A 13,587-nucleotide genomic window follows, 5' to 3' on the forward strand; every position below is an offset into this window, starting at 1 on the left:
CACCAGCTGATGAGATGCCAGAAGTAACATTGGATTTGGCAACAAAGAGTCATTCCGAGCAGTAATCCGAATATTCTCCAGAGCAGAGACTGGAGGCTGAGGAGAGACAGTCCAGCAGGCTGGACACTGGGCAGGAAGTGACCCCAACAGGCCTTTCACCCCTGCTTTCAAGAAATCTAACTGCAAACCTAAAAGTGCATCATTCTAAAATATATTTATTTATCACTATACAAGCAATCTGGAGAAGAGAATGCCAAACCACTCCAGTATTCCTGCCTGGAGAATCCCCTCGACGGAGGAGCTTGGAGGGTTACAGTCCATGGGGTCGCAAAGAGTCAGATATGACTGAGCAAGTGAGCATACACACAGGCAACACATATTTACATTACTGTTGTCAAAGAAAATGTAAATTACAACAGATACCGGTAACTGAATCCCCCTAACCATCACGACTCCAACCCTAACCTGACTGCTTCCAGAAGGAACCCCTGTCACACTTCCTTGTAGGCCCTTTGCTCTGTTACTCCCCACTCATTATGTCCCACAGATTGCTGCATGTTCAACACACAAATCTATGTGCAACCTTTCAAACTGTTCTATAAAGAAAGCTCACCGCTGAAGAACTGATGCTTTTGAACTGTGGTGTTGGAGAAGACTCTTGAGAGTCCCTTGGACTGCAAGGAGATCCAACCAGTCCATCCTAAAGTAGATCAGTCCTGAGTGTTCATTGGAAGGACTGATGTTGAAGCTGAAACTCCAATGCTTTGGCCACCTGATGCGAAGAGCTGACTCATTTGAAAAGACCCTGATGCTGGGAAAGATTGAAGGCAGGAGGAGAAGGGGACGACAGAGGATGAGATGGTTGGATGGCATCACTGACTCAATGGACATGGGTTTGGGTGGACTCCGGGAGTTGGTGATGGACAGGGAGGCCTGGCATGCTGCGGTTCATAGGGTCGTGAAGAGTAAGACACGAACTGAGCGACTGAACTGACTGAAACTACTCTACAGAAGTCCACAGCCCAGACCCATCGTAATTTGGTCTCTGTGAGCCTCGTGGCAGACACTCACACTGTTTCTGAGTTTTCAGCCTCAGGAACAAGGTATAATCGATAGTGCCCGTATTGTGGGTATCGCATGCCTCTCTCTCTGCACAGGTAGAGGCGTTGAGGAAGACTGACACCCAGAAGACGAATGCTGGATCATGAAGGAGGTTAAATTTTAACAGACGCTGACAAACTCTCCCCAGGGAGGGTTGAAGACGCTAGGGTGATGGGTGACAGGAGAACAGACAAGACGAAGAGAGGAGCCAACAGAGCTCCCCACCCCGTCTCAGAGCCAGGAGGGTCTCTGCTGCTCCTACGGGCCAGCTTCCCAGCAAGCACGGCCCCCATAATCAAGGGGAAAGGGTGGGCCAGGGCCCTGAGTCCAGAAAACAAATCCACACATAAACCCAGGGATAAGCTGCAGCTGCGGAGGCCTGGACTTTGTTTTAGATGGGAGACACAGTGACTGACCCACACTCTGTCCCACAGGATGCAGGGTCTCATAGAGGAGTCTGTGCCCCCTGAGACGAACAAGGCCCACTGAGACGAACAAGGCCCACTGACAGCTCTCTCTTGAACACTCAGATGCTGGGGTTTCTTTGAAAAGGACCAAGTGTCTAAACAGGCAGCCCTAAACAGGGCTTTCTAGTCAGACAGCTTCTCAGTGCGAGGATGTGCTTATAGCATACGTGAGCAGCGCCAAATCAGCTAACTTCCCATTGAACATCTGAACAGGAATAGCGTGGTGATTTGGTTTTCTGTAAACAGCTACTGAAAGTCCAATGAAATGGGAGTTTACAGGTGTACTCTTCATCCCATACTATGTTATGTAAATATACCTAGATATCATAGCACAGGGCTTGATCCTTCCCTGACTCATTCATATCTACTATGTACAGGTACTCTTCTAGGTTATGGAGATTCAAGCAGCAAATAAAATGGATTAAAAATCCAAGCTAGGGCTTCCCTGGTGGTCTAGGGGTTAAGAATTCGCTGCCAGTGCAGGGTACACAGGTTTGGTCGGGAGTACCCCACATGCCACGGAGCAACACACACCACAACTACTGGGCCAGCACCCTAGAGCCCATGCTCCACAGAGATGCCACTGCAATGAGAAGCCCACGCATTGTAACTCGAGAGCAGCCCTTGCTCTCCGCAACTGGAGGAAGACCAAGCACAGCAATGAAGACCCAGCACAGCCAAAAATGAATGAATGAATAAAGAGATATTTTTTTAAAAAAATCCAAGCTAACAAGGAGCTAACTTTCTAGAGAAATGCTAGCCACATGTGCTCTACTTGACGGATATTTCAAGCATTTTCATGTTTTAATTTTGACTATCCATGTTAGTCAGTCAATCCTAAAGGAAACTGACCCTGAATATTCACTGGAAGGACTGAGGCTGAAGCTGAAGCTCTAATCCTTTGGCCACCTGATGTGAAGAGCCTACTCACTGGAGAAGACTCTGATGCTGGGAAAGATTGGAGGCAGGAGGAGAAGGGGGCGACAGGATGAGATGGTTGGATGGTATCCCTGACTCAATGGACCTGAGCTTGAGCAAACTCTGGGAGGTAGTGAAGAACAGGGAAGCCCGGAGTGCTGCAGTTCATGGAGTCACAAAGAATCAGACACGACTTAGGAACTGAACAACAACAATCCATGATTTTGCCTTAGGTAGGACACAGAAACCTAATGTTCTCCAAAAGATGGAACTCTACTGTGAAATGAAATATTTCCTGCTCTACACTCAAGTCTCTTTCAAATGCAAATATCTGAGCCTGAAACAAAGCCAGCTATTTGGAAGACATCACCTACTTCCTCCCCATTAAGCTGAGGAGCTGGTGGACTGTGAGAGGTGGCCTCATCGGACACCCCTTACAGAAAACAGGAATTAGGAAGTGAACTATAAAGAAAGCAGGACTGGCCCCAGATAGTTAGATGCACATGAAAGAAATGATTTCAGCAAACCCGGAGACTTGCATCTTCCTATACGTAAAAGATGGCTAAATCTCTTCATGTGACAGATCTGGCTTTTCTTTAGTGTGTGCTTACTCCGTTCCTTCAGTCCTCTTTGCGACTGAAGACTCCTCTTCAGTCCTCTACCATGGACTGTAGCCACCAGGGTCCTCTGTCCATGGGATTTTCTAGGCAAGAATACTGGAGTGGGTCGTCATGTCCTTCTCCAGGGGATCTTCCTGACCCAGGAATTGAACCCTCATCTCCCAAGTCTCTGTACTGCAGGTGGATTATTTACCCACTGAGCCACCTGGAAGTGTGAAAGTCGCTCAGTTGTGTCCGACTCTTTGCGACCCCATGGACTATACAGTCCATGGAATTCTCCAGGCCAGAATCCTGGGGTGGGTAGCATTTCCCTTCTCCAGGGAGTCTTCCCAACTCAGGGCTCGAACCCAGGTCTCCCACATTGCAGGCGGATTCTTTACCAGCTGAGCCACAGAGTAATCTTTCAATATTCAGATTACCTGCCTCCTTGCTGCAGACTTGTACATAGCCTGGCTCCTCCCCTGCCTCTTCAGAGTCAGCTCTTTCAGGACTGCCCTGAGATGCTGTTCCTGGGCTCGAGTCCTAACATTCCCACTGAATAAAACCTAACACTCAACTTAAAGGTTGTGCATGTTTTTCCAGTTGACACTACCAAACCTACACCCTCCAGATTCTGAGAGCCCCTGGTCACTTGGTCCCCACTGTTAGGGCTAAGAACCCAATCACACACACAGTTCGATGTCTGGCCCAGCATCCTTCTCATTTTACACTGGACCAGGAACTGGAGGCCCCCAGGAGAACTGGGGTACCCACATTCTCATTTTCTCCCTCCCTACTTCTTCCCAATCACCAAAATGCTTGGTTTGGCTAAACAGAAAGAAGGGCTGATGAGTTTTTTTTAACCTGTGAATGATTTACTGTGTATCTCAAAAGGCCAGGATGAGTAAATTCATCACAAGTAAAAACATCATGCTGTTAAATGTGTCTCACTAAATTTACAGCTGTGCTGTTCCTGCCTAGTCAACCTAGAACGTGGCTACAACCTGGTATCTGCAACTTAATCAGGAGCTCCAGGAGCCTCAGCACAAAGTTTAGCCCATTTAGGTCTCCCCTCTAGGGAAAGGGGAGAACAACTGCGTCTGACACAAACCGAGCCACTGAGGTCAACCATGGGCCAGCAAAGCAAAGGAAAGTCTGTGGGTCAGAACCAGCCAGCTCCTGTTCATGTAAATAAAGTTTTATTGGAACACAGCCACACTTATTTGCTGGTATTTTGTTTTGGCTGTAAAGTTGAGTAGTTGCTAAGGACCACAGGGCCCTCATAACTGAAATGTTTACTAGCTGGCTCTTTACAGGAAAGGTTTGCCCAGCCCAGGGCCAGGAAGTAGAGCTGAGGAGCTGTGCTAACTGCTGAAGTGTAAATTAGCATCTCAAAGGCAAATGACAACTGGTGATGACTTATTCTATAGATCAACAGTCAAAGGAACAGCAGACAGGCAACCAGCTCAGCTGGCTGTGATCAATTGGCTGTGGTCGTCCCCGAGTGTCCTGCCTTCTCCAGAGCATGCCCTGCTGCCCCCCAGATGGAACTTGGTGCTTTAAGTGAATTAAATTGTTCATCTGCCATATGTTATTTTCAGGGCTACAGCTTAAGGGTTTAATTTGTCTGTCTACAAAAAAAAAAAAAAAAAAAGCCTTGTGGAGGGGGTGGTGGAGGACAGTGCTTTTTTTCTGTGGGTCAGAAGCCCACATAGTAAGAAAAAAAGAACCCTCACATCTGTTATATAAACACGACTTGTGGAGCCAAAAATAAAACCCACACTGATGAAAGCCGGCGTGTTGCGAGATATAATTTTAGACTTAATTTTAAGACTGTAGAAACAGCCTCACTGAAATTTAAAAACCACAACCTCGCCTTCCGCCCCCCACCCCTGCAAATACCCAACCTCTCTTTGTGATTAAGCTCAACCCTGCTTTAGAGGGCAACAACACTCTAAGCCCTTTTACAAACCTCCCACCTCACCTGGACTCCTAGTTCCCCCACATAAGGATGGGGAAAAAGCACTCCTGAGTTCTGATGTGACCCAAGAGGTCAAAAGAAGGGACTGCTAAGCTGACACCACCATCTCCAATAATCACTAACGGAATTCAGATACTTTAAACTTTCAAAAACAACCACGTGCACATGTGGCCTGATGCTAGGGGCGCCTGCCTTACACACAGAAAGTGTATCAGGAGGCCCAGTTCTCACGCCCACATCCGATGCACCTGACAGTGCTTGGCACTCACGTAGGCAGCAAAGAAGGGAGGGAGGAAGGGAAAGAGGAAGGAATGGACGGAGGAAGGAATCAGTTACGTGACTTAAAAGATTTTTTTTAAAAAAACAAGAACTCAGATTACAGTTTAACCAAGTAACACAATCAGTCTTTTAAACCCTGTTATTAAGACTCAGCTATTCACAGTACTTATGTTTGCTGCTCGCAGCAATCTGAGGCCACTGTTGTCACAACAGAGCCGTTCCCAGCCGTGAGCCTGTGTCTGTCCCGTTTATCTGTAGAGAGCGTCAAGGTCTCTACAGATTGTTGCCTAACAGACGCTTTTGATGATGACAGAAAAAAGGGTTAGGAAAACTTCAGTTCTCACATCTTATCGTCCCTCGCCCACAGTGAGATGCATCCTGAAACGGAGATCCTACTAACTTCCGATGCTCCCCAAAAGCTTCTGGATAATGGATCCTCCAGACAAAGGACAATAACTATTGTTTCTTGTTTTCTGGCTTCTGGGAAGCTCATTATGACTGGACAAGGGTCAAACCTCTTTGTCTTTGGTTCAGACTCAAAAAGGCTCTCAGCAGGGTTTCGCATTAGTTCAGATCACTGCCTGCAGAATCAACCTGCTTCCCACCGTCACTTCCCTGCACTCACTGAGTACGGAAAGCTGGGGCCTGAGCCGTGAAAGAGGCGACGGACGGTAGGGCGGGCACAGGGATGGTCGTCTCCAGGTGGTGTTACGTCTAGATGCAATGTGGACCTAAGATAAAACTGTTGGGAAACATGTGTCCCCAGAGTCACCCAACTGAGAGCGGAGGGGACCCAGGAGATTTAAGAGATGGATCTCACTGCCGGCACAGCCCTGGCTAACTCTGATCAGGCCACAGTGAGAATTCCCCCTCTGTATTCTACAGAGAACTTGAAGTTCAATGGCCCAGACCAACCTTTAACCTCAGAATTGCTCACTGATCCGCTGGACAGACATAAGGAACAAGAGCAGTACAACGAACTCAGCAGCTGTTTAGAAGGAGGACTTTTGAAAAGCATTCTGTCTCAGCTGAATTTTAAAAAATAAAAAAACTCCAGAGTCAGATAACTGGGTCAGCAATTCTTTTTTTTGGGGGGGGGGGGGGGGTGGGCCGGTGGGCACTAATTCAACACTTGTTCTAACACAAGACAGAAAATACCAGCTGAGACTATAGAGTTCTGCTCCCTATAACTTGAATACGCTACAGCAACACCTGTTGCAAGGTCTCAGGTACAAGGTTCTCTTAACATTCAACCAGTAAAGACCAAAATCAAACGAAGAGCCAGACTTTCCAGTTTGAGCATGAATACCTGTCATCCTGTGCTGTGACAAATTACATGGTGTTTGTGACGAAAGCAGAGTATTTTTCATTGCTGCTGTTTACCTTGAAAAGGTCGTCACACCAAACACAACTTGAAGGCAGGTTCTATTTCACACGCAAAGCCACCGTGTAAGTCAACACTAGATTTGTGGTTGCCCCTATTTTCTACTTCAGACTAGCTGTCGTCCCTGGAGCCCAGCTTCTGGCTCTCAGGAGGGAGGGAGGCTGGTGGGGAAGCTGCTGAGGCCCAGGTTTTCCAGAGGAAATGCTTCTCCCTCGCCGTAAGTCCAGAAGGAAAGGTCAGGAATCGTGAGGAAGGGTGTTTGCTAAGGTTTCTCCTGCTGCTTCGGTGAACGTCTCAGCAACAGCCGGACCCAGCTGAACAGGCCAGAGAGGTGCCCCTGGCGGGGGTCCAGCGGTCCCGGGCCCTCGTCCAGCGCTACCTGGCGTCACGCCTTGGGCAAGCCCCCTCACTGCCCTGGGCCACCCCTCTCATCTGTCAAAGAGGAGACTGGTTAGGATTATAACGGAAGATTCTGCCACTGTGAAACAATGTTTTACTCAAATTATACTGTAAAAAGAGGGCAATATTTTCTCTGCATAACATGTAATACCACATAGTATCTGCTGTCTCTTCACTGGGGAGAAGACATAAATAGAAGCCGCATCCTTTTTTTTTTCTCCCTATTTATTATCTTTTTAACTAGATTCTTTAACTAGTAACTGTGTTTCATGTTTGTCTGTTTGTTTTTAAATCCCCTGTGACTAGCAAGGGACTGGGAACAGGAGGGTTTTCCCCAAAACAATACTGTCCCTAATGCTTTCATATTCCTAATGTTGCAGGTTATACATAAAAAGTAGAACAGCTCATTACTGAATTTCAGCATCTCTAACATAGTGGATCAAAGCTCTGTCAACTCTAGGAACCACCAAAGCTGGCTAAACGTCACTGAACTGACCACAGGTGTACTTGGGAGAGCATTCTGAAATCTAAGTTTTTCTCTGAGGCAAGTAGCTCCTGAGTTCGACAGTCTGTGGGGACTCCGGAATTTGAAAATGGGGTACCATCTGGGAGAAATACAAGTTCCAACAACATCCTCAGGTCACCCATGGGGATAGTTATCTAGAGAAAGAAGTCTGAGGGAAGTAAACGTGTGAAGCCGGGGACAGGAGAACAATCCGAGTCTAAACATGAGACCCGGTATGTGACATCAGGAAGCCTGCGGGCGCTGAAGCAGAACTGCCTGACAGCTACGTGGAAACCCAGCACTTTACGAACTTTGTGGGGAAGTGTGTGGTCAGCACCGGACCTGGAAAACGTGGGGAGGATCACCTGTCAGGATCCCGGGCCTGTCCTGAGAAAGGCGTGCCTCAACCAGCAGACACATTAGGATGTGAATAAGCAAGGCCAGAAATGAAAGCACCGCCTCAGGAAAGGATCAGGCCAGGACGTGACCTCTTCACTGCCGGGGGTGGGGGGAATCACCAGATACAGATGTGGCTTGGAACAAGCCTGGCTATAAATAGTACTTCTTTATTTCATTTTCATCCATCTACTTCCAAATAATCTTATGCTAATACAGCTAATATACAAGAATTTCCCATTAACACATCTTCTTCTCCTTCTAATGAACAGTGAAAATGACTGGGAGATACAGGCCAAAGATAATTTATACATCAGCTCTAGGGGATGTGTTGAGAGAGACTGGATTTTCTGAATAAATAGAGAAAAATCCTTTAAGCCCATCCTGCTACCTCCATTCCAAGGGCCTAAATCATAGCTGGCAGCCTCAACATCCATCCCTGTCCCCCTTCCCTAGCAAATTTGGACTTCATAATAACTGTAGAAATTGTGATTAGAATATATACTTAAAATTTTTTTAAGGTGGGGGAGGTGATGACTGTAACCTGGGAGTGTAACTGCAAAGGGGGCCAGACTCAGATCCCATCAGTGTCCCACTTCCAACCCACACTGGTCCTGGGACTGAGCAGTCCACTGGGTCCACTGGACCAAAGTGACCAGGATGATTTCTAAACGGCTGCTTGGATAAAAACACCCGGTTCCAGCAAGCCAAGGGCAGACCAGCCACGGCAGGAAGGGGCTTCTCGGGTCCAGCCTGGGCCTGTGCGCACGGAACCACACAGACCACTGAGCACACTCAGCAACCTCCCTCCTCATCAGGCTGGGCAACGAGCCTGGGGTCCATTCTGATACGTACAAGCCTTTTCAGAAACTTGTACACGCGGAGTTTAAGCTGTTTCAGGAGATGCACATCCAAATGCCTTTCTTGGGAAGCAAGAAGTAAGGATAGAGGTAAGCATCCAGGGATGGGGCCTACGGTGAACTAGCACGCTTGGCCCTCTAAAGGCAGCCAACTGCATATTACAAAAAAAATCTGCAGGCCAAACAAGAAGAGCTTGTAAACCAACAAACAATTCCTGGGCTAGGAGGTTTCCAGGGGCACCTGAAATCTCTGGGTGTGGTCCTGGCTAATGGGTGGGGCTGGGGCTGGCTTTTATCAAGTCCAGGGAAAGAATGGAATTCAGAAGCTGCTTTTAAGACACTGAGGAACTGCAGCAGGAGGCAGCCCCTCACCTCTGGGATCTCATCCAGCCTTTGTTTTCTGCCTACATTATCATCCTGTGCTGTAAAGAACCAAAATGCTCTTTTCATCCAATCATAGGAAGGATGCAATTTCACATTCCTACTCACTCAGAAGAAAATGACCTAAACTCACCAGCAGGAAGTCATGTATATAAAGCAAAACATGCTTCCAAAAGAGATCAAGTAAGACTATAAAACGTAACACTTTTTACAACAAATGAAGGAACCAAAAAAACTACTGCTATCAAAACCAAAGATCATAGTAGCTTCTCCTCTCAATACAAGGTATGATCCTTCAAATTTTATTTTATTTTTTTTTCTATTTATTTTTATTAGTTGGAGGCTAATTACTTTACAACATTGCAGTGGTTTTTGTCATACATTGAAATGAATTAGCCATGGATTTACATGTATTCCCCATCCCGGTCCCCCCTCCCACCTCCCTCTCCACCCGATCCCTCTGGGTCTTCCCAGTGCACCAGGCCCGAGCACTTGTCTCATGCATCCAACCTGGGCTGGTGATGATCCTTCAAATTTTAAATTTCAAGCGAACCCACACACACTACACCACCACCACAAACACTGGTCTTCCACAATAGGGAATATGTGTTTTGGTTCTGAAAAAAAGTAAGACACAAAGATTCAGCTATCTCAGGCACCACCTACCACCCCATCAATGAGTCAGCCTGGGGACCAGGTGAACACAGGATGCAGGAGACGGATCTGAGATGCTCCAGTGCAGGGGCCTGCGGGCTCTTCCTACCTGGACCTGGCACACAGCTCATAGGGAGGCAGCCCCAAGGGCCACATATGCCCTGTCCTCCCTTCTCCAGCACTGGCTTAGACTTCAGAGCTCCTATCCCACAGGAAACAAGAAGAGCCTTCCCTCGCACACCCAGGATGCCCAAACCTCAGCGTCAGCATCCCTCCACCCAGAAGTTACATCTTGATTCGCTGGTGCTGGGCAGAAGGCTTACATCTCTCACCCATTTTCTAGTTGTTCTCCTCCGTTCTATAGTGGATTTTTAACCCCCACAGGCATCAAATATCTCAAGACTATTTCTGAGTGAATTTACACAGTTACTGACGACAATGACTTGCAATAAAATGGATAGTATGTTTTGAGATGGGAAAAATGCTCACAGGAGAAGACAAATCACCCCCAGGTCAACCAGCACAGCAGAATCAGAGTGCTCATGAGAAACAGGAGGTTCCTGAGGGGGAGAAGGGAGGACGCGCGCTCATCTTCTCCTGGGAGAACACCAAGATCGCAACTCGCTGCTGAACAGCCATTGACAGGAGAATGTGGCAACCCACCAAAACAACACTGCACGACCAAGGACAAAGGAGAAGCCCCAACGAGACGGTAGGAGGGGCACAATGACGTTCAAAATCAAACTGCAGATCCACCAGAGACTCCAGGAGGGCACACACCAAACCTGTGTGCACCAGGACCCAGGGAAAGGGGCAGTGACCCCGCAAGAGCTGCGCCAGCCCTGCCTGGGTCTGAGGGCCTTTTGCAGAGGCTCAGGTCAGCAGTGGCCTGCCGCAGGGATGGGCCACGGGCAGCAGCGCTCCTGGGAGGCGCGGCACGTGGCATGCGTCCTCGGGGAGGAGGTCGCCGGGTGGGTCCTCCACAAACTGGAGAACAATTATACCCGAGAAGTTCTTGCACTGTTGCAAAAGTTCTAGACCCCACAGCAGACTTCCCAACCTGGGGATCCAGCAAAGGGCCTGAGGACCCCCCGGGAATCTGACTTTGAGGGTCAGTGGGATTCGATTACAAAACTTCCACAGGTCTGCAGAAACAGTGAGAAGAGGCAGGACGAAGTCTGGCCCAGCAGCTCCTGGCAGCTCCCTCTTGCTCAGACTTCAACACCCGCCACGTTCTGCAGCCAAGGCGCAAACTGAAAACCACTGAAAAGACGCTGCCTCGTGCCCTTCACCCTCACACCAGAGGCCTGCGAGGCTCTGCACGGAGCCCTGGCCGCCGCGCACGAAGGCAAGGCTGCTGAGGAGCAATTACACACTCCCACCCAGACTGGGGAAAGGATACGTGCTTTCCCCTCCTTCTCCCACATCCTCCGACATCTCCACGGGCCAGCAAAGAGCAGGCAAGGGCTGCAGCGAAGCCCAGTGTGTGTCCCCACAAGGGGACCTTTCAGCGCCGGCCCTCCAGCAAGGCCTGAGGATGAAGTCAGCCTCTATTCCATAGGCCAAGAAACAAACTGACTTTGTGACCAGCTGGCCGCCCAACCCTGTAAGACCTCAGAGATGGAAAAAGGTTGGTTTCACCCACAGGAGCCTCATTCCCTATGCAGAAAGCCCAGCCAAACCATTTTCAAATAAGTACATTCAGGGGGCAGGCACAGAAACATTCACAAGAGCCTCTGTGAGGGTTGCCCCTTCCCTCCCTCCGCTCTGCACACACATCACTGCTGCCCTCACCCCCCTAAGTATCCCAGCCTGTTTCTATGACAACGGCCTCCTAACTCAAGAATCTATAATGGCTTCCCATTTGCCATGAGACCATAGCCAAATGCCTCACCTGAGCCCTGAAATTCCTGCCCACGTCTCCTCCCTGTCCTTCTACACATGCCTGTCCTTGTTCTCCCCACAGAGCCGAGTCACTAAGAACTCAGTCAGCCTAGGTTCAAATCCCAACTCCCCCACCTGCAGCGAGAGACCTTGGGCAAGGTATGTAAGCGACGCTGAGCCTCGGTTTCTTCATCTGTAGAGCAGGGCCAGCGGCAGGACCTATTGCTCAGGCTGAGTACAGCAGTGATGAACTGAAATGATTCAAGTAAAATGCTTAAAATAAAACCTGGCACATGGTATCACCCAACAGATATCAGCAACTGAGATACTCATTATCATCACATGAGTCCCTCTTTCATGAAGCTTCTCTAGCAACATTGGTCAGCACCTTCTGTTTCTCCCCGCCCCCCCATTTTTTTTTCTTAAAAAAAAACCAAAAAACAAAAAACCAAATCTTCTGTTTCCTAAATGCTCTGCAAACAGCCAGAAACCATAAATACTGGCTGGAGTTGTTGGGGATTGTTCCATGAGGTAGGTTACTTGGATGACAATCAAATGTTACAAATTATTATTATTAAACTCACATCCTAAAATATGTCCTGTCATTCCCAAATTAGCTTTACCTCCAGTAACATTTCTGATGGGTTTATCTCTAAGGAGACCGTGTATCTGAGATCCAAAACCTAATCTCCAGAGCCTGAAAGTTTCTTAAGAGTCCCATGGACACGCTGGGTCCCTAAACCAATGTTGGTTCATTTAAAAAGAGAACATTAAGTTACCTGAAAAGCTGAAGTAATCAAAGTTAAGAGTTAAATCTACTCTTTCAAATATTCCTCCTCTCAAACTTCTTGTCACAAACATTCAAGAGTAAACCATGGTAAGAGGAAGACAGGAGTGGCAAACACAACTGAGACACAGTAGGACCTGGTGTAGTCGAACAAAGCAGCTTTGGCCCTTGCTCTCCCTGCCGCCAAACTTCACAGCACTTCATGCATCCTCTCATAAGGCACAATTTCTACCTGGTTTTAAGCCTCAGGAGACTTTATACCAGTCTTCTGAGTTACAAGCTTTTTTTCTCTCAACTTTGAAGGCCCCACAGCTCCCAACGCAGGGCCTTACTGAGCAGAGATCTGTTGTTTAAAGCAATCAGAGGAGAATCTAAATTTCACAAATTTTGACATTAGTTCCAATATATTCCAGACCATACAACCCCAGTGATAAGAGCCTTACCCAACAGAAAACTTCCAAGGGCCTACCTTAGCTAATGGGTAAGACTGTAACAAGTACTTCTAAGAAAATAGTTTTTCTGAAGCCCTTGAGTACATTTAAAATAGTCTGCACTTGCAGCCTAAAGTTGGAGGGAACAAACACTTCCTTGGGAGCTGCTCCTGATGGCACCATCTCCATGGCTCCAGCAGGACACTGTCTGACCTTGCCACTCTGGGCAAGGGAAGATGGGTCTGGGCTCCTGGAAGATGCAGCGCTAAGCGCTAAGTCTGTGGGGCAAATGGGGTCTGGCTGGTCAGCCTTTTTCTCCCCCATTCCCTCCGAGGAGAGCTGTCCCCAGAGAACACGCCGGCAGCAAATGTGCCCCTGCAAAGGAAGAGTTCCCTGGTTCAGCTGGGGTCCCCAGGTGGGTCAAGTCTGACTCATTTTGGGGATCAGTAGTAGGAAGCGCACTTCCTTGCAAATATGAGTCACGCTACCTTATACCAGCTTTTGGAGGGATAAACGTGATGTTTGTATCTACATGCTGACATTGTAGTATTTTTTTGTCAA

At 48.1% G+C, this 13,587-nt stretch overlaps 1 protein-coding gene across 1 annotated transcript in view; it reads right to left on the reverse strand.

Annotated features, from left to right (window-relative positions):
• The window catches only part of SERINC5 (serine incorporator 5), a 102,049-nt gene that overhangs the window by 37,363 nt on the left and 51,099 nt on the right, over nt 1-13,587 (reverse strand). The window lies entirely within an intron of this gene.

Source organism: Odocoileus virginianus, chromosome 6 (genome assembly GCF_023699985.2).
Source record: "Odocoileus virginianus isolate 20LAN1187 ecotype Illinois chromosome 6, Ovbor_1.2, whole genome shotgun sequence".
Taxonomy (NCBI): domain Eukaryota; kingdom Metazoa; phylum Chordata; class Mammalia; order Artiodactyla; family Cervidae; genus Odocoileus; species Odocoileus virginianus.